Below are 19,945 nucleotides of genomic sequence, written 5' to 3'. Positions count from 1 at the left end.
CCGAGCCCACCACGCCGCCGAGGCCGAGTTTCCGGTCACCTCCAGGCGTGAGTGGCGGGGACTCCAGAGGACTCGTGAGGACTCTGCCATTTTGGGGTTTGAACGGGATCCAGCCTAGTCGGAACGGTTGGCCCTGGGACCACTTCTGCTAATTTCACCCCATCTCGAGGAAGTGATTTGGGGAGTTTGGGCTTCTCCATCCTCTCCTCCCTCCTTTTTTTTTCCTTCCTGCGGGCACAAAAGGCCCATTACTCATTGAGCCGGTTGGTCGGTTGGTTTGGAGAAGTCGAATCTAAGAGGTTTCTTTAGCCTCGCTCCTTATTTGGGAGCCGGAATGTGTGATTTCACTTCTCTGGGCCTCGCGAGGGCAGCCGTGCCGCCTTGGGGCGCGCCCGGGAGGTGTGAGGCTGGAGATTCCGCGGGGACACCGCCTCCTGGCGCGGAGGAGGGACTGTTTTGATCCGAGAGCAGGCCCCCTCCTGCCTCCAGTGCCTGCGAGGCTCCAGATGGGAGGCCAGCAGACTACGGCGCGGGGTCTGCTGTTTCCATCTCTCCATAGATCTGAGTCTATAAGTCATGACTTGGCACGGTGCTGATTCGTGAGCAGGAGATGGCCACTTTGGTCCTGGACGATTGATGGAGAGTCGTAGGAAACCTTATCCTTGAGCTGGGCAGACCCAACCCTTTTCTTTATTTTTTTTGAAGGAGCATGGTAGGGGAAGAATGGGGATTCACGTGAGACTATCTGCTTCAGAAGTTAAACAGAATGAACTGGGAGGTCTGACCAGGGGCTGGGTCCCCAGTGAAGTGTGAGGTGGTCATTCAGGGTAACCAACTAGGTTTTCCTCTCAAAGGGTTTTCAGGTCAAACGAATCTCTAAAAGTGACACCTCGGGTCTGTTTCCCCTGGAGTGTCTTAATGATTGGAGGAGGAGAAGAATACTTCCTGTGTTATATTTTTCTCTTTCCTTTTAAGCCCCACAGCTAGCTGTATTTGAGTCCTCAAATGCAAAACTCGGAAATGTTATGGGTGGGACTACTGAAATATACAATCAGATGTAATAAGAACTCAGGACACTGGAGTTGTAGAGGGCAAGCTTGTCCAACTTCTAGGTTTTAGGACCTCTAGAATTATTTTTTTTGCTGTTTTCATACTAAACACTCAGATTTCTTTGAGTTCTACTATAAGCTCTTGCTGTGGGATCTTGATTGTTGTTTAGGTTGAGTGTTGGAGAGGGAATATATCAATATCTTGAACACCTTAATATTTGTGCCTTAGACTTCTCTTTCCATACTCATAACTGGAAAGGAAGGAGTTGTTTGAATTGACCATGGCTCTGACCTTGGGGATCCAACAGGAGTTAATATAGTTTAATCACAGTTAACCTGTACCATTGAGGAAGTGACAGACTTTTTCCAGGAGAGTTTTCTATCCCCTCTGAGACACCATCTGCCTTTCACCCATCAGTAGTTTGGGGGCACCGGCTCTTTATTCTCTTGGATAGCTAGAGTATTATAAAAAGACTTCAGAACAGAAGCTCCCAACTTCTCATTCTATTTAATAGATACACACAAAACCATCTTCTAAACCATCCTTTTGGATCTCAATTCAGATTTCTATTGTATTTAATAGGAGAGAGATTTAGATATTTTTCTTTGAATAGTTTTGAAAGGAAAAATACAGAAGTATATTAAATAACATTCATCGTTTATCCTTCTCAGGTTAGAAGTAGGTGGAGAGTGAAGTCAGAGTCTGTTTTGACAGGCAGCATGCTCCCAGATCTTATAAGTTGACTCAACTGTTAAATTGTAGATTTCCCACACATTTTTGTGTTAAAACTTAATAATAGAGCAAGAAAGGAGAGACAAGGCATTTGGAGACTGACAGCAGTGTCAACAGCTCTTCCATATCCAAATATTGGCTAAGACATAATTATAGATGTGGGGAAATATGGTTCAAAGAATCCTGTTCCAGAGACATATACCAGGTGTATGAGAACAAGGGAGGAGACTTTTCCACACAATGTGCTCAGGCCATTTCTGGAGATGTAGAACAGAGCTATAGGGCAGCAGCTGGGCCTCTGCTGGGTTCAGAAGTCTGCTATCTTGCAGCCTGAGAGTTGATGGGAGCTGGCAGCTGCCCGGATGCCCTACTCCCTATCTGTGGTCTGGTGACCTCTTAGCCCCATTAAGTGAAATCAGTGCTTTAAAATGATCCCAACTTGCCCTGCTGCTTCTCTCCCTCCACCTCAAAGAGCTAACATGTACATGCTTTTCAGTGGGTACTGTCACATCTCTCCTGGCTGCTTTTGCTAAGTTCTGTGTCATATTCATACTTCCAGTCAGAGTTGGAAGGGACTTGAGAGGTCATTTTATCCAGCCCCTTCATTATGCAGATAAGGGAACCAAGGCCCAGAGTAAGGGAGTGACTTTGCCCAAGGTAATGTAGCTCAGCAGAGGCAGGACTAGAACCCCAGTCACTGGACTCCCAGTTTCAGGCCTTTTCCCACTTCCAAACTAGAACCCCGGTCACTGGACTCCCAGTTTCAGGCCTTTTCCCACTTCCAAACTAGAACCCCGGTCACTGGACTTCCAGTTTCAGGCCTTTTCCCACTTCCAAACTGCAGTGACATTTGCAGACTGGCCCCAGAGCCTAGAGCCTGAGGAGCTGCCTTTCATCGCAGGTCCTCTTTTGACTGTTGGTGAGGGGACGCTGGGTGGGTATTTGGTGCCTTTCCAGCAGCAGCCCCTAAAGTTGGAGGGACAGCTTCAAAACCACCTCCGTAGCTCCATGAGTATCTGCTGTAATAAGCCTTTTTTTCACTACTCTCTCCCCTTTTTAGGAAGTTTTTTTTTTAATTGTAATATTCTTATTTAGTTAGTTAGTTAGTTAGTTGAGATGGGTTCTTGCTATTTGCCCAGGCTTGTCTCGAACTCCTGACCTCAAGCCATCCTCCTGTCTTGGCTTCCCAAAAGTGCTGGAGTTATAGGTGCAAACCACGACATCCAGCCAAGGAGTTTTTATAGATCTCTTACTTATTATTCTTTTTTGTATAGGAACATGGGAATTCTATTAATTACTCCTTTGATTAGGACACCTAGTTTCGGCCCACTTGTGTATTAATTGGTTGTGTTCCCTGTGGGGTTCCTCAGCTGCTTTCTGCTTCACTGTGTCATGGTGACTCTTAGGTATTAACTGAACAAATTTAATTAAAGCCTGCACTATCGTCCCTCTGCTGTGCAACTTTGATTAGGTGAAGCATGTTATTGCTTTACAAAACATAGAATGTTGTCATAACTTATCTCTGTTTATCTTTCCATTGCGTGGACTAGAGAAAACAAGGTCCTGTGGTTTCTTCTCCTTTCCTTTCTACAGCGATCCTCACTCCCCAGGTCATGTAAGTGCCACTGTGATGTGGCTTCCTTTGGTTTTGTGAAGTGGGGGAGGGAGATGATTAGAATTTCTCATGATTGGTCTGGATGCTGTTGGAAGGACATACTAGAGCTCTCACATCCCCATGGTGCAGGGAACATCTCCTACTTAGGACACTTCTTGCTTTGTACCTGTGGAGAACAAGACAGGTAGTATGGCTAGGTGAGAGACAGCGTCCCATATTGGGTTTGCTGGATGAAGTCACAAGATGAGGAGAGTTTCATGGACCAAACCAGTTTCTTTTATATTGAATAGGGTTACAGGTAGGTAAGTTTGCTGAGTATCTACCAAAAACTTATTTGCATGGAAGAGACGAATGTAAAAAGTGGCCTGTAAAATTGTAAGAGTCAAGAAACCTATTTGGAGAGGGTGAAATTAACAAATGCTATCTTGGGCTGCACTGTTTAATATGGTAGCCACAACCCACACTTGGCTATTTAAATTCAAATTAATTAACATGAATGAATGAAACTAAATTAAATTAAAATTCAATTGCTAGCCACATTTCAAATGTTCAGTAGCCACATGTGGCTAGTGGCTACTGAGCTGAACAGTGCAGAACAATATTTTTATCCCTGCAGAAAGTTCTACTGGATTTTGCTGGTCTAGGAGCTAAATTGTGTAACTGGAAATAGAGGGGCTCTGCAAGAGGGGAATCTGAGGACTCAAGGAGCTGAAGGAGTCCTCAGCTATGACAGTGAAACATTGCTGTGCCTCTGAGGAGTAAGCAAGTTCGCTGGAGGTGCTGGTCATATTGGCCTGGCTAGAGCTGAGAGGAGAAGCAGGAGGCTAGGGTGGTCAGGGACTGGTGGCTCAGAATTGAACCTAACCATCTTGTGTCAAAGCACAAAGTGCTTTGAGGAGCATGGGGTTGTTTTTAAAAAGGTTGGGAATCACTGAGATTGGAGCTTGGGGAATTTTGAGGGAAGGGTCTGATTTCTAGTTTCACAGACCCTGTCCCTTCCTTGGGAGAAGGATCCATGTGTGTCTGCCCTGGCCCTGATCCCTGTCTCCTGCAGCAGGGCTGGTAGCATCCACTGAACCAGGTTCAGTGTTCCTTTTTTACTTGTGAATTCCGGGCTTTGATGGAACTTGGAAATAATCTCTAGCTAAGATCTGGGATCATTGACCATAGGAGGGGAGAGAAAAGCAGTCCCAGGGCCTCAGGACCAAATGTTGGTAGGTGTCTGGGGAACAAAGGGCTCCTCTTTGGGAGGAGGAAGGCATTGGTATCTGTGGTTGAGGTGTTTCCACTACTTGGACCTGAGGGGGTGGGACCATCAGCGGTTCTTGATGTCTCTTGAACTAGGCACAGGTGATTTGGGGATTTGGAAGGCCTGGAAGAGCCAAGTCTCAGGAATGCTGGAGGCAAACTTAATCCTGAAACTGGGGGAGGGCCCAAAGCTCCTGTCACCCACAGAGCCCAGGAGTGTGCGGGGTCTGTGCCAGAAGGAGTGTCAACCAAGGTGAGAAAGAGTAGGGCATTGTCATTTGCGTCTAAGCTATTTCACAATTCCCAAGTAGGGGCATTGGAAAGGAGAAGGGGCCAGCCATACCACGGGACAACTTAATGTTACCCAAATCAGATTGCTGTGACTTTTCTAGTCTTTAGGAAAATACTGATATTTTGTATTTTGAGATGTATACATGGATATGAATATTTGGAGATGAGCTTATTACCATAGTTTATGTGCTAGATAAGAAAGCAACAAAAATAAAACGTTCTAATCTTTGTGTCCTGCTAACTAGTCATGTGACATTGAAGGTCATTTAAACTTTCCGGGCCTCAGTGTACTGAGAGAATCAGTTCCAGCAGCTTCTTGAGCACTGGCAGGGTGAGGCAGCAGAAGGCAGTGCTGGAGGCCAGAGGTGGAGGGCAGGCAGGATAGCTTGCTGACTTGCTCTGCGTCTGACCATCAGCAGTATCTGGGCCAGTGTGGATGCCCTTTTCATAGGCTTAATGCTGGGTGCCAGTAAAGTCTGTGTTCAGTTAATGAATAATCATCACTGACCAGCTGCTCCTTCTCTTGTGTGATGACTTAGAGTTCCAGCCAGCGGACGGCCAGTGCCATTCAGTGGAAATCAGAAGAATCTTAGTGTAGTGGGTGTGCAAGGTTGAATGAAGGATTCTTTATTTTCCCTACTCCAGGCTCTTTTCTCATTTCAAGTCGTGGGGCATTAGAAGTCCACTGTGGTTGGGGGTACAGGCTGTGCCCTCTGCAGGGGCATCTGGTTGAGGGGGTGAGTAAGAGCTGAACTCTAACTACTGTTTACTTGCCAGGCTTTGCCTCAGTATGTGGTGGGTTCAATCAAAGGGATACCTTCTTCTGATTCACCCAGAGATAAAGTTATGGGCTGGGGGTTGTACTAAGTGGACATTTAGGGACTAAATCTCATTGCTGATGAGGAAACTAAGACTTACATTCAGGTACCACTGAGCCCCTAGATAGGTCTGGGTAGGAAGAGAAGGGGTCCTAGGAAGCAAGAGACAGAAGGGATGCCTGGTGGTGTCTGTCCTCATTCCTCTTCCTCCTGCCCACTCAAGTCTAGTGCATTGGTTTCAGCACTGGGGATTTGGACCATGGGTGTTGTGTACCAGGCCATCAGATTTGGTGGGGGGAGGAAGAGAGGCACAGTAGGAGGCATAAGGTGGGGCTTGGCCTTGGCAGTGTGGAGTTCTTGGGGTCTTTAGCCTCAGGTCTAGTAAACACCTCTGTATGCCAGCCGGTAGATGGTGGAGGCTGGGACGTGGCCCAAAGGTCAACCCGTATTTGTATCTGATGTTCTTTTCTAAGACCAGCCAAGCTGTGTGTTCATTCTGCTAGGAACCTGAGCTCTCCAAGAGGGTCATATGAAAGGGCATTTTATTCTTGAGGGACATTTCCAGGCATCTCCATGGCCATTGTCCATCCAGGACTCATCTGGGAGGGGGAATGATGACCAGAGACAAAAGCTATCGGCTTGGAAGCTGTTTCTGTCCCAGAGAAGACAAGGGAACAGGGAGAGCAGTACTGTTAGATAACATCTCTCTGGCTTATCTCCACGATGATCCTTTTGAATCTGAAACAAAGGTGAAATCTCTCTGGGCATGGGGATGGGAGGGGCCTAAATGGAGATCTACTGATGGTCTCCCTGCGGACTCTTCCACCTGCACCCTTCTGTGGGGCTCCTTACATGATGATCAAGTTGATCACTTTGCTGCCATTTTGATGGTCCATATTGTTATGAGGCTTCTAGCTCACACTGGATATTTGCAGCCTGGTCTTCTGCTCAGGGCCCAGGATGGTTACTTAGACCCTCTGCCCAACAGCTAAAAATAAACCTACCACTGCTGTAGTCTCCCCTCACAGTCAGGCCTTGATGGCTGTCCCCGTCGTTGCTGCTGTACTCTTGAGCTGCTTTTCTCACTTTTCCCACTTACCCATTTCCCACATACCCATTTCTCTTCTAGCCTGAGCTTGGTAGGCAATCTGGGGCTAACTTGGTCTTTTGGGTGCTGAGAGATGTGCTGTGATTGGCGTGTCTCCAGGTATCTAGATCTCTTTTTCCCCACTAGGGAAAGGGTTAGACAAAAAAGAGGGTGAACAGGCTCATCAGAGTGGATCGGACCTTCTGCTGTGCTTGCCTCCAGCCCTGGCTTCCTCTAGGCTCTGCCTCTAAGCAGGCCTCTGTGCCAGAAGGTGTGTGGGAATGAACAGGAGAGTCCTGCACCTGTCCCAAGCCTTCACCCCTACTGCCCTGTGACTGAGCTTGCTTCCTGCCTTGTACTCCTGCCCGTTGCTAAGTTATATTCTTCACCTCTGTAGTATGGGGCTTTGGGTTACCACATTCAAAAGTGTGTCCTCATCTTGTTGGCTTCCAAGAATAACCAGGCTCTGGCTTTCAAGACCTCCTTCCTGAGTCAGGCCATGGTACCTTCTCTGGCCCTCCCAGTTCAGCCACCTGCAGAGTATAACAGAGCATGGGTCCCTTCTATCTCCTGACTGCAAGGGGCAGAGGTATTGAGCTGTGGCTTCTCCTTCTACTGCCTAGGCATCCTAGATGCCTGCAGAGCAAGCCAAGACGTGTGTAGCTGATAGCTTCCAGGCAGAGCATTTCCTTCAGTTTGATGTTGGCATACTCTTCTTTCTGATTTTTCCAATCCCTGTACAGGTATTGGTACTAATCATGGCACAGAAGGGTTCTAGGTCTGCTTTCTGGGATTAGGGCTTATTTGGGGAAAGGGATGTATAGGAGAGATTGATAGTAGCCAAGGAAGGACTTGAGGAGCCCTCTGCCTTCGGCTAGAGTTGTATAACCAGACCATGTCTCCATTACTCTCTTCTCCCACCTCCCTGGACTGGGCCTTATTTTCTCTGTAGGGAGAGATTTATCTGCCAAGACCCATTGGTTTCTGGAGGGGAGGAGCTGGGTATAGTTGCGAAGAGTTTATTTTTAACTCTGACAGAAGGAGCCCCTGTCCTTGGAATAGCCATACCCTCTCTCTTCTTTCCCTATCTTGGCCTCTGTCCTTGGCTTCTATGATTCCTAGAAGAAGCTTAGTGGGATTTTAAAGGCCAGGCTTCACAGGAGCTGGGGAAGGGTGGCCTAAGTGAGGAATGTGCATTGCTTGTCATGCTTGGCTTCTACAGAGCTCATAGGGTCTTGGGGTGGGGCGGAGAGGGGATCCCTGGGCACTGGAGGCCATGTGTTTGAAACTTGGAGCATCCTAGGAATGCAGGTGGACTGGTGAGGAGGCCACGTATGCCCCAGAGCTTAGAGCAGTCTGGCTCTGTGCTTTGCCAGAGTGCCTAGCAAGGGGTCATCCTGTGCCTTTCATCTTCCTCTTTCCTTGCAGGTACCTAGACCTCTGGCAGATGAAGGGCCACAGGGAGAAATGAGTGTGTACAGTACCTGGCTTCATAAACACTATGTTTACTGACTGCCAGACTCATGAGCATCGTGTCCTTTCCAGCACGGCCTACCTGGGATTCTCAGGGACTATGTCATACCCTTCACGTTCTTCCCTTGACGTGCTCTAGCAGCCTGTGTCTCAGAGAGGAGGAGGATGGCAGTGTCCCCTCTCCTGGGTCTCAGACCATCCTGACTTCATGGATTTGATTTGCTTACCTGGGCTCAGATTCTTTAAAAGAAAATAAAATTGGGTTTGAGGTATAATTTGAGAACAAAGGAATGGGGCAGGGGACTGTTGGCAGTTATATGAAACCCTCAGCCCTGGAGTGAAGGTCTTGCTTCCTTGATTCCTTGGTGCGCAGTGGGGGATTAGTTTGCCTGGAGCCCAGCTCTGATCATGTAGCTTCCCAGCTCAAGCCCGGCAGTGGGATCCTCTGTCAGCTACATACATGAGATATCCAGATCCTTCCCAGGTCTGGCCCCAGTCTGTAGTTTTCTGAATGCATGTTTTTTTTTTTAATGGCTTTTATTTTTTCCAGCTTAAGTGGCTTATATATATTGTTCTCCTTACAGGACTCTGTTTTCCCATGCCTACTCCCCGCATCCATCTGTCAGTATCCTCTTTGTGCCCACCCCCCGCCCTGTTCATAGCTACCTATTCTACCCTGCACAAATACTGCTCTTCCAAAGCCTTTCACTCCAGATGTGTGTATTCCCATCCCTTTTTGCCAAACTTGCCAGGGAATTCTTACTTCTTACTTCACATTTAAAATGCATTTTTCTATGTACAAAGGTGCTTCTTTAGATATTGGACTAAATTGTAAATTCCTTGAACACACACATCATTTATTTTTATATACTCTTATTTCTAAGAGTAGTGACTGTACTCCCTCACTAAAAAACAATTCAACTAGCCCGAGCAACTTGGTGAGACCTCATCTTTACAATAAATCAAAAAATAAGCCAGGTATGGTAGCACACGCCTGTAGTTCCAGCTGCTTGGAAGGTTGTGGTAGAAGGATTGCCTAAGCCCAGCAGATTGAGGCTGTGGTGGCCATGAGCGTGCCACTGTACTTCAGCCTGGGCGACAGAGTGAGACTCCAACTCACAAAAAAATAAAACAAACAAACAAAAAAACAATTCATAGAATATTTCAGCACTGTGCATTATACTTAGCTGCCTAATAAAGGTGTGATAACTGACTAAATAGTGGATGCCACTGATGTAAAAATGAGGTACTAGTGGTGATTCTCAGGTTTAGGGGGCCTGGAGGCCCTGGGGGTGGAACAATATTGGGCTGGGCTCTCTGAGACTGAGCCAGACTGAGGTATAGCGATGGTCCTAAGCATGTGTCCCCTCCTGTCTGCTGAAAAACCACTCTCAGAACAGTCTTCTGGGCATTTCTTTCCTCCACCCACTCAAATCTGCTGACTCAAGTGGGCACCTTCTATTTCTGCTAACGGAGCTCTCGTTCTTGTAAGGACCCTGACCACAGTTTCCCATTCATGCTTCTCCTCCTCCTCCTCCCTGTTCCAGGGCCCCTCCATTTCCTGTTCAGTTATGGAGATGACCCTTTTGCCCCTTAGAGAACTTTAAATGAGGGAGGGACAGATGTAGAGCTTGCCAACTTTCCTACAGCTCTTGGCATTTTCTAGTTAGTTCCAGACACAGCAGAGACACACAGATGCAGTCCAAGGTTATCCATCTGCTGGCCCTGCTCCTGTGTGTTGCAAGAGGGACTAGCATTGAGCACCAAGTGCCGGTACTGAGGTTGGACTGAGGTCTGATCTTGCTGGGCCACTTATTTCCATGCCATGACAGGTTTGCACAGGAAAGAGAACCTAATACTGTACTGGAATCTGAGAGACTTCTAACTTAATGTGGCCCTGAGCAAGTCCTAGTATCTGCCTGGGCCTCACTCAGTTTCCTCATTTGTAAATCAGAGGGAACAGACTTGACCCAGAAGGACTCTTGTACCAAAGCCTTTCTTCATCACTGTTGCTGCATCCCCATTGGGAGAATGACCCTGATACTGGGAAAGAAGTGGTCAGCCTGGGTCCCAGGGAGCCCTGGGGGCTGAGAGCCATCATCTCTCTCCTCGGTTTCTCCAGACAGTGTAATTTCACTCTCCTGTTGGTTGCAGTGTTTGTATTAATTCAGCTGATGTTTATAAATGTTTATTCTTCTCCATGCCTGCCTCCTGTCTTCCCTGCTGACTGGCCATCAGGAGGTGCAGATGGCAGGATTAATCTGGAATGGAGGAACAGTCAGGGTCACCCTATTGAGTTTAGACCCCTGTAATACCTCTGCTATATGAGATGAGAAGAATTTAGAACAATGACTCTTTCTAGCAGCTTAGACTAGACCCCCCTGCCTTTCTAAGCAGGATTTGCCTTAGGGTGCCTTCTAAGCCCCTGAGATCCAAAGCAACTTATTATTCAAGAAAATTAATTAGTAGTGCCAAAAATGACTTTTGCAGCTTCCCTAAGGCTAGAAGATTATAACAGCAGGTTGAGTTTGATACATATAACACTTTTCTGTCATTCAGATCAATGTTGGAAGCTTAGCTGCTCTGTGAAGGTTTCTCAGATTAATAAAAAGTCTTTATTGAGCAAATACTATGTATCAGGCATTGTGCTAAATGTTTTACTTACACTTTTATTAATCCTTAAAATAATATTGCAAAGTGAAAGCCCCCATTTTATGGAAGAGGAAACATGTTTAAACATAAACAAAATACTTTATTAGCAATTATTGAGCGCCTGCTAAGTGCTGAACATTATCTTGGACTCTGGGAACATATCAATATATAAAACAGACCCACTCCGCCCCCCAAAAAAAAAATTCTACTTGCATGGATATCATCACCTAAGTGGCACAGCTTGTCACGTGGTGATAGGTACAAAGGAGAAAATAAAGGAGAGAAGGAGGCTTGGGAATGCTGGGAGTGTATGTGTAGTGTTGCAGATTATTTACATAGTGGAGTAGGCAAGGTTTCACTCAGAAGGTGGTGTATGAGGAATTGAAGCTTGAAGATATTTGAGGGGTGGGAAGGGGGTCAGGCAGAGGAATAGCAAGTGCAAAGGCCTGAGGTTATTAATGTTGAGAATGTTTAGCTCCCAAGTCTGGGTTTCGTATAGCTCATACTACTGCCTCTCTAATAATTCTTTGTGACTCCATTATAATCCAGTACTTAAATGTCCTAGCAATTTATGCTTTATCACCAAATATTTATGCAATACTTATTTTGCGCAAATTGCTACAATGGTAAGAGTGAGTTGTAGGCCCCCCTTAAATGTCCTTTGGGAACTTAATGACTTAGAGTAGGAGTGAACACCTGTGTGTATAAAATGAATGAAAGACGACGTCCTCTCAAAATCCAAGTGATGCCTTTCATGTACTTTCCCATTTGTCTCCTGTGGTCTAATTCCTGGTTTTTACATCAGAAGGAAGAAGTTCAGAGAGTTGGTGGTGGGTGTCAGAGTTAGGGCAACAGGGTGGCCAGTATAGGACACGGAGACACATAATGGGCTCACCAGGGAGAGAGGGGGTAGAGGGTGGCATCAATTTGCCTGGCCTGGGCAGAGACACTTCATGGGCATACTTCTGACACATCCAGGAGAGGGTGTGGACAACAATATGGCCAGCAGAATGGTTTCTAAGAAATGGTGTGAGGGATCTCACTGAGTGCTCCCATCTTTTGTTTGGCTGAAGAGGGAGAGATGTTATCTCCCCAGAAATCTTTCTGGTACTAGGAAATGCTTGGGATTAGTGTTAACTGACCATCACATAAAGCCGGAATCTTGAGAAGAATGAAAAAGAAATGGCTGGGCAGAAGCTGTAGCAGAGGCCTATTTCTCCTCCTAGGGCTTCAGTCTTGCTCTGAAAAATTGCATCCTTCTTGTGTTTAGCCTTCTAGGTGGAGGAGCGGGCAGGCCACATGCAGAGGGGCAGGAGACTCTCAGGTAACCTTGCAACTTGCAGCTCTGGAGCTGGGGGAGCAGAGGTTAGACCTCAGGATGGAGCTGACTGTTAGTGCAGATGGGAAAGTGACGCAATGAATAGGGTCTGGTTATCCTGGGCATGTGCTGTGACACAGGAAGTTGCAACATGTTTTTCTTTCCTCTCAATTTCTTTCTTTGTTTCTTTCTTTCCTTCATTCCTTCCTCCCTTCCCCTCTCTCTCTCTCTTTCATGGAGTAAGAAGGGGAGAAGCCATCTTTCAGTAAACTTCAGAAAAAGTGTCTGGTCTGTGATGGGTGGTTATTGCCCCTCTCCCACAATGCATTTCCTCTGTTGTCTTTTGTCCTTCCTCCTCCATCCACACCTCGCAGTCCCCTTTACCCCTGAGAGATTGTGTCACTGCAGCAGGATGCCTCTGTCTCCAAAGAGAGAAGCAGTCAGTGACTCCACTGAGGGAAGTTTGAGAAACCACCTTCTGCATTGCCCTCCAGGGAGAGAGGTCTGCTGCACTGACTGCTGCCTGGAGGTTTGCTGTTCGCCTCTCCCTTGAGAGTTGTTTAGATATGACAGGTGTTTCCTGATACTCACCTGGCACCTCTTGCTGCCACATTGGTGTGTGCTCATTTGGTCTCCCAGAAGGTTGAGGCAGTACTTGCTTCTCGGTTCAGATAATCACCTTGTTGGTAGATTGAGAGTGTGTGTAGGCAGGTGTTGGGAAAAGGGGCCCAAAATGTGTGTGTCAGGCAGAAAGCAAGGTTGGAAGACCATATATGTTTATCTGGGGTACTTGGTCGGGTTTTATGTTGGCCTGTGTGCTGTAGCTTGACAAGAATCCAGCCATGTTTGGAAATGGACAGATGATATATTTTCCTGATAAAAACTTTTGAGACCTAGAAAAGTAGTAGAATGAACTCTTCTTTTCCTCCCTCCCTCCCTCCCATTTCTATATTCCAGTAGAGCCTAAAGTTTCAGTACAAAACAGATTTGAGACTCCAGCTTTAGTCAACTAAGGGATGTTCTGGGTCATGCCTGAGAATGAGGGCTGCTTGCTCTGGGAAGCTGCTCAGGATAGGGTGGCAGCTGTTGGTGTTAATTGCTTTTTGGGCAGAAGAGAGTGTATAGTCTTTGGGGGTGAGAGTTTTTGTTCAGGCTCTTTGTTCCCTGTACCTGTTGCCTCTGGTACTACTGATACAAGCTCCTCCTTTCCTACTGTTTTCTTTGAATTTAATCTCCCTGTCATCAGGTAGGTCTCGCCAGGCTGGAGATGAGCTCTGAGAGGGTGGTGGTAGAGGGGGTGGGGCCAGAATTTGCTTGTTTGCCTGGATCTCACAGTCATTGCCAGAAGCCCTGTTTCACAGAAGGCTGCACTGGCCAATGTGGTGTCCAATAGCCATATATAGCTATTGAAATTAAAATTAAATAAAACTTAAAAAATTCAGTACCTTAATGGTGCTAACAATGTTTCAAGTGCTCAATAGGCAGCTGATGGCCACAGTATTGTGGAGCACAGATAGAACACACAACATTCTCTTAGGCAGTGCAGGCTTCCGAGATAATCGTTCTCCAACCTGGTAACGATTTATCTGAGCTGGAAGGGGATTTGTGGAAGGGCACAGGAGTGGTTTTGAGACCAGGTGGGAGAGCAAATCGAAGGTAATCATTTAGAAAAGGATCTTAAAACGTATTTAGTTTGTCTTGTTTAGGACTACATCCTAACAGATGGTCCTCTAGCCCAGTGGCTCCCAAACAAGGATGATTGTCAGAATCACTTTGAGTAGCCTTTCAAGATGCAGAGTCCCAGGCACCATTCAATGTATCTTATTGAGTCTAAGACGCTACAGAGGTGGTAATCAGGAATGTGTATTTTTAGCTTGCTCTCCCAAGTGATGTAATTATCTGGGCCTGGCATCCACCAGTCTCTCACACCTATGCTTAAATTCTTCCAAAAGCTTATCCCTTTTCAAGGAAACCTTACCATTAAAAAAAGTTACTGCTATTAAAATTCTATTTTTATTGAATCTGGGATTTGGTTTCTGACTTTGTGCAGTCCTTTGGTGCTCATTGCATCTTTCAGAGCCTCGCAGAACTTCTCACCTCCATCTCTGCGCTCAGTCTTCAGCAGGTATTCGAGCAAACTGGCGTAGTCCCTGCCACCCAGATCATGGCTTGTGTTCAGAGTGCTTGATCTGCCATGGCTCTAGGGAGATAGAGAGACACAGCATCATTCCAGGAGCCTCCTGATTGTTAGGCCTTGCTGAGAGCCGGAGGAAAGACCTGAATCCCAGTGGAGCCTGAGAAGCAGAGTCCCAAGGGCTGGTATGGGCCATGTGTACCCTCTGCCTCTCTGTACCCTGCTCCGTAAGGAAGAGCCCCTGTTTCTTTGCATGCCTAACACTTTTTGTGGGCACTGAAATGGTTTGCTTCAGAAGCATTGAGAGACTCACCCATTTATTCCCAGTCAGATACGACCACAAACATCATTTCTGTTTGGAGACCTTCAGCTCACCTTCAGTGTATAACTCAAACTTCTAAATGTGGCATTCAAGCTAGCTTCCTTTCTACCCTCTCCCTTCCAGAAGATCACTCCCTCCCTCTCTGCTGTGCATTCATCTGCTTCCATATCTTCTCTTGGGCCTTCCATTTGTTCATTCTGTATCCATTCTGGTAGAATTATATTTATCCTTCGAGGCTCATAATGTATTTTACCCCTGCTCCCAATTCCAGGCAGAACTCCCTCTCTCCCCTGTTCATTACTGTCTGCTTGACTGCCATGAACTTGGATTACAGCCCCTTCCATGCCCTCGCCTGTACACTGAGCTCCCTGAGGATAAGGACTGTGTCTCTCTCATTTGATGTCCCCAAGTGCCTAGCATTTAGCAGAGGTGCAGACCATACCCACAGAAAGGGATCAGCTTTCTGCATGTTTGTCTATTTTGGATTCAGCTGAGGTTGCCATAGGGAAGCGGGAACCCTTTTCCCACACCAGTATTCTTATCCTCAGTGGCCTGGGGCTCATAAGCTCCAATGAGGAAAGTGCTACTTAGCAGCTGATAAGCTTGACTGCCTAGAGGCAAAACAGGTATTTAAACAATAAAGTTTAAAAAATCAAGCATTAAATTGTCAGCTTCAGAAGCAGCTACTTCCAAAGATAAGTGGAATAAGGAGTGGAAACCAAGAATTCTCTCCAGCCTAGAGAATAGTGTAGGGGGTGGGCCTGGGTAGTTGATGGCAGGAACTGGGAAGGGACCTTCATGTTTCTGTTCTCTGGGGTAGGGCAGGGCCTGGTTGGGGAGTAGGTGGGAGGTGCTTCCCTGGAAAGGGTTGTTGGTGTTTTTTTCTACTCCTGGCTTTGGCCTTTACCCTGAGGTGATGAAGCTCATACTTGTATTCAGTGATAGAGACTGTTCAGTAATGCCTGGTGGTATCTCATCCTGTTTTCTTCTGATGCTATAGGGGCTGGGAGGGGAGAGCTAACATCAGGGCCCCCTCCCTTCTAGGTCAGAGCCACAGCGTGAGGAATTCCCCAACCTTTTGATGGTACCCAAACACTAACCACAGCCTCCATCTCTGCTGAAGGTGTTCTAAGAAACATGCATACCAGGAACAGTCAGTGGCTTCAGAACAAGGGGGAGCTTGCTCAAGAGGCAGAGGCTTCCTGTGAAGGGTGAGGGACTTGAACATACTCTGTAACCCCGTTGTGAGGAGGGGGATCTGCTTCTGCGCTTAGCTGCAGATGTCAGTGGGAGACTCCTCTTCAGGGTCTACTTCATTATGAATGAAGCAAAAGCCCACCCCAGAAATAGCAGAGTGCTGGAGGGGCCATAAGTCACTCCCAGGGTACATGGGCTATGTTTTTCCAACCCAAAGTTGGAGTATGTCTAACAGTTTTTCTTTGGGGTTGGGAGGGGTGCTACTTTCAGATCAAGATAAAGGCTGATATATGTAGTTTGAATATGAAAGCACTCGATTTTTGGAAAATTTTGAGATTTATGCTTGGGATCCCTTTGTTGGTGCCTTGCTGGTCCCCTTGGTTGTCCTTCCTGATTTTCCTTTCAGATTTCTTTGCAGTAATTAGTGGTATTGCTAGCAGAGGTCGCCTAGACTGTGTGTGACGGTTATGGTGGTTATGGACCACCTATGTGTACAGTGCATTGACTGCAGTCACCCCGTTACACTTATAGCCAGGTACAAAACAGTAGGTGAGGTCTGGAGTTGGGGACGGCTTGAAAGGGACTAGAACCAGCTGGCTCATCTGGGGGTTAAGCCCTTTCCTTGATGACATAAGCACAGATGATCCACAGCCAAGATTAGCTTGAGGGTGTGCAGAGGTTCAGGCCCTTTATATTATGTCTAATGGCCCTTGCAGAAGCTTCATCACCACTTGAACTGAATGACAAGGATGAGTATACCACAAGTGCGTGTGCACTTATTAACCTGTCCGTTCATCTGTCCCCTGGAAGTATATTGAGGGGCATTGTTCATATACTCCAAATGGTAGAAGCTCTATGTACAGGTGACTCAGTAAACATAGTGGAAGGTGTTGCCCTTTTCTCCAGGTGGGACACCAGATCTGAGGTGCTCTGTGGTCACATGAATTGGGGGACATTCTGCAGTGCATGCCCATTACCACATTAAAGGCTCTGAGAAGTTCTTCAGTAAAAGAATCTGTTTACCTTTGTTTAACCCAGTGCTGCTGGCATCTGTAGGACCCCTTTTTTATTTATCACTTATTAACATCCTACAGAATACTATTTGAGAAGTGGCAATACAAACTCCCTGCTCTGGGAGAACTGTCCGGTGATTTAGAGAAAAAGTCACCTGACTCTATGGGTCAAACTAAGTTGGAGAGATTTGAAAAAGGTGTATGTATGAGTGCATGCATGTGTGCCAGAGGGTGTGGCAGGGAAGGGCCCTGGCAGGTGGCTTCTATTGAAGTTGGCCTCTCTGCATCCCTGTTGGCTTTATGCTTCTGGAGCAGCTTTTGTCCTGGCTTGAAAACACTGAATAGCAACTACATCTGTTATGCCTAGGAAGCAGCAGTCTACAGCATGGGGGGTGATTGAGCAGTCAGCAGATACCCCTACTTGAGGCCGAGGCTGCTGAGAGCTCGAGCTCCCCACCGTTGGAGAAGGGAGGGGCTGGTGATTCTAAGGGGACTGCTTGCTACAGATTTAGCTCCCAGATTTAGCTCCCTTATCTCTCCGCATTCTCCTTTCTGATGGGGGAGATTGTGTTGACCCTTGAGGGGATGACCAGTGAGAAGCAGGTGGATTGGGTGTTTTCTCCCCCCTCTACCAACCCAAGGGTATCTGGAGGGTAGATCAGGGAGAAAGCCACTTAACTATCCATTACCCAGGGGAGCTGAGACCAAGGAAGGCATTTTGGTTTAAATTTAAGGAAGAATTCAGAATTGTGAACTGGATTTATTAAAATTTGTGGGCTTTTTTTTTTTTGTAATTGGGGTCTTGGTCTGTTGCCCAGGCTGGAGTGCATGATCACGGCTCATCACAGCCTTGACCTCCTGAGCTCAGGAGATCCTTCCACCTCAGCTTCCCTGAGTAGCTGGGACTACAGGCATATGCCACCACACCTGGCCATAATTTATTTATTTATTTTTGAGTTGAAGTCTCACTCTCACCCAGGCTGGAGTGCAGTGGCATGCTCCCAGCCACCGCAGCCTCGACCTGCTGGGCTCCAGCGATCCTTCTGCCTCAGCCTTCCAAGTAGCCAGAACTACGGGCATGCACTACCACACCTGGCTAATTTTTGATTTATTGTAGAGATGAGGTCTCACCAAGTTGCCTGGGTGAGTCTCAAACCTACGGGCTCAGGCAATCCACTGGCCTCGGCCTCCTAAAGTGCTGGGATTACAGGCTAAGCCACCGAGCCCGGCCCCTGGCCATAATTAAAAAAAAAAAATTTTTTTGTAGAGATGAGGTCTTGCTATGCTCCTCAAGCTGGTCTTGAACTTCTGGGCTCAAACAGTCCTCCAGTGTTAGCCTTCCAAAGTGCAAAGATTACAGGTATGAGCCAGTTTGTGGAGTTTTAAAATTTGAGACTCCTGGCTAGAATTGTTTCAGACCTTTGGTAGGAGGTGGATATAAATGACTGGCCCTGCAGATGACTGACTCCCCAAGAAATGCCTAGGAGGCTGTGTCGGATTCTCCTTTGGAGCAAACCCAGGCCTTGGGGATTCCTGGAGCCTATTGTAGGCCTCAACATTTTTCTGGCGCTGCTTTGCTGTGGGGCTGTGGTTATTCCTGAGGAAACTGGCAACTGGGAACAAATGGGAATTTGGGGTGGGAATCAGTCCCTGTTCCTGGGGATTATACACTTTCAGTGTAATTAAGGCAGGACCAGGATTTCCTATCTCTGTTTTATTTATTTGTTTATTTAATTTTATTATTTAATTTAATTTAATTTTTTTTGAGTTGGAGTCTCACTCTGTCGCCCAGACTGGAGTGCAGTGGCCACTCCTGACCCACTAGGCTCCGGCGATCCTTCCGCCTCAGCCTTCTGAGTAACCAGAATTACAGGCATGCGCTACCATGCCCGGCTGATTTTTTTTTATTTATTGTAGAGATGAAGTCTCGTCAAGTTGCCCAGGTGGGTCTTGAACCTGCTGGCCCAGGCAATCCACTCAACTCAGCCTCCCAAAGCGTGGGATTACAGGCTGAGCCACTGAGCCCGGCTGTTCATTTAATTTTCAAAGGCGGCTCTTCCCCTTTTGACCTTCCCATGGGGATGGGAATTAGTCTGTCCCCAGCAGGAGTGAGGGTGAGGTATCCTTCATCTCCCAGCTCTTCTGGTCTTCTCCCTGCCTTTCCTCAGCCACAGCCACACAGGCCATTCACTCAGATCGGCGAGGAGCCCTTTGTGGTCTTTGCCCTATGTGAGAGGAACAAGGGCAGATGCTGCTTCTGTTACTTTCTCCCTCTCAACAGGAAGTCTGGGTGGACCCACCTTTGATTTGGGAAGCAAGAATATGAGCTACTGCCACCAACTGGGGTTGTATTTGCAGACTCCCAGGCTCCAGGCTCTCTGGGGGGACCAGCAGCTCTGACCCCTGTGGACTTGCTGCGGCCCCAGAGTGGGAGGTCTTGCCAGGAACCTCTGAGCCCACTGAGGTAGATGTGGGGTAAGGGTGGAGAAGGCCTGGGGAGCAGGAGAGCATTGGATGACTCCCTCCTTCCCCATCAGCTGGGGATGCATCACTGCTGCTGGGAAGACATTCAGGCCACTTCTAGACAAATTGGTCATTACGGAAATTCTTTCTTACTCTTGGGTGGGGCTTTACTTGTCCAGAAGTGCTGGCAGTGAGAACTAAGCATTTATCTGCTGCCCCTCTAGGCTAGAAGGCAGGTAGTGTCTGAGCCCGATTCCTGTCACTGCTCTCTGTACTTGTTCTCCCCTTGCCTGTCGTTCCGTACCCAGATCAACTCTGCAGACATTTGTGGTTCCAGCTGGTGTGTAGTAGGCATGTGGCTGAGGGAGAGGATGGCACTGCACCCTTGCTCTCCTGTCTCCCACAGGTTCAATCCTTACTAGGCCTTTGTTTCCTGTCAAGGCCCTGCTTGTAGCTGTGGCACATCTGGACCTAGGTCAAGTGTCCTGTTGTCCTGCATGATGAGGATCCCAGATTTCCCCCAGGTGATTGG

At 47.2% G+C, this 19,945-nt stretch overlaps 1 protein-coding gene across 1 annotated transcript in view; it reads left to right on the top strand.

Annotated features, from left to right (window-relative positions):
• Positions 1–19,945, top strand: part of MAPKAPK2 (mitogen-activated protein kinase-activated protein kinase 2) — a 45,434-nt gene that overhangs the window by 361 nt on the left and 25,128 nt on the right. The gene's annotated exons all lie outside the window — the stretch shown is intronic.

Source organism: Carlito syrichta, unplaced genomic scaffold, assembly GCF_000164805.1.
Source record: "Carlito syrichta isolate Samal-C Ts95f unplaced genomic scaffold, Tarsius_syrichta-2.0.1 Scaffold301930, whole genome shotgun sequence".
NCBI lineage: Eukaryota > Metazoa > Chordata > Mammalia > Primates > Tarsiidae > Carlito > Carlito syrichta.
The sequence above is the reverse complement of the archived record's forward strand: the minus strand, read 5'-3'. Positions and strand labels throughout refer to the sequence as shown.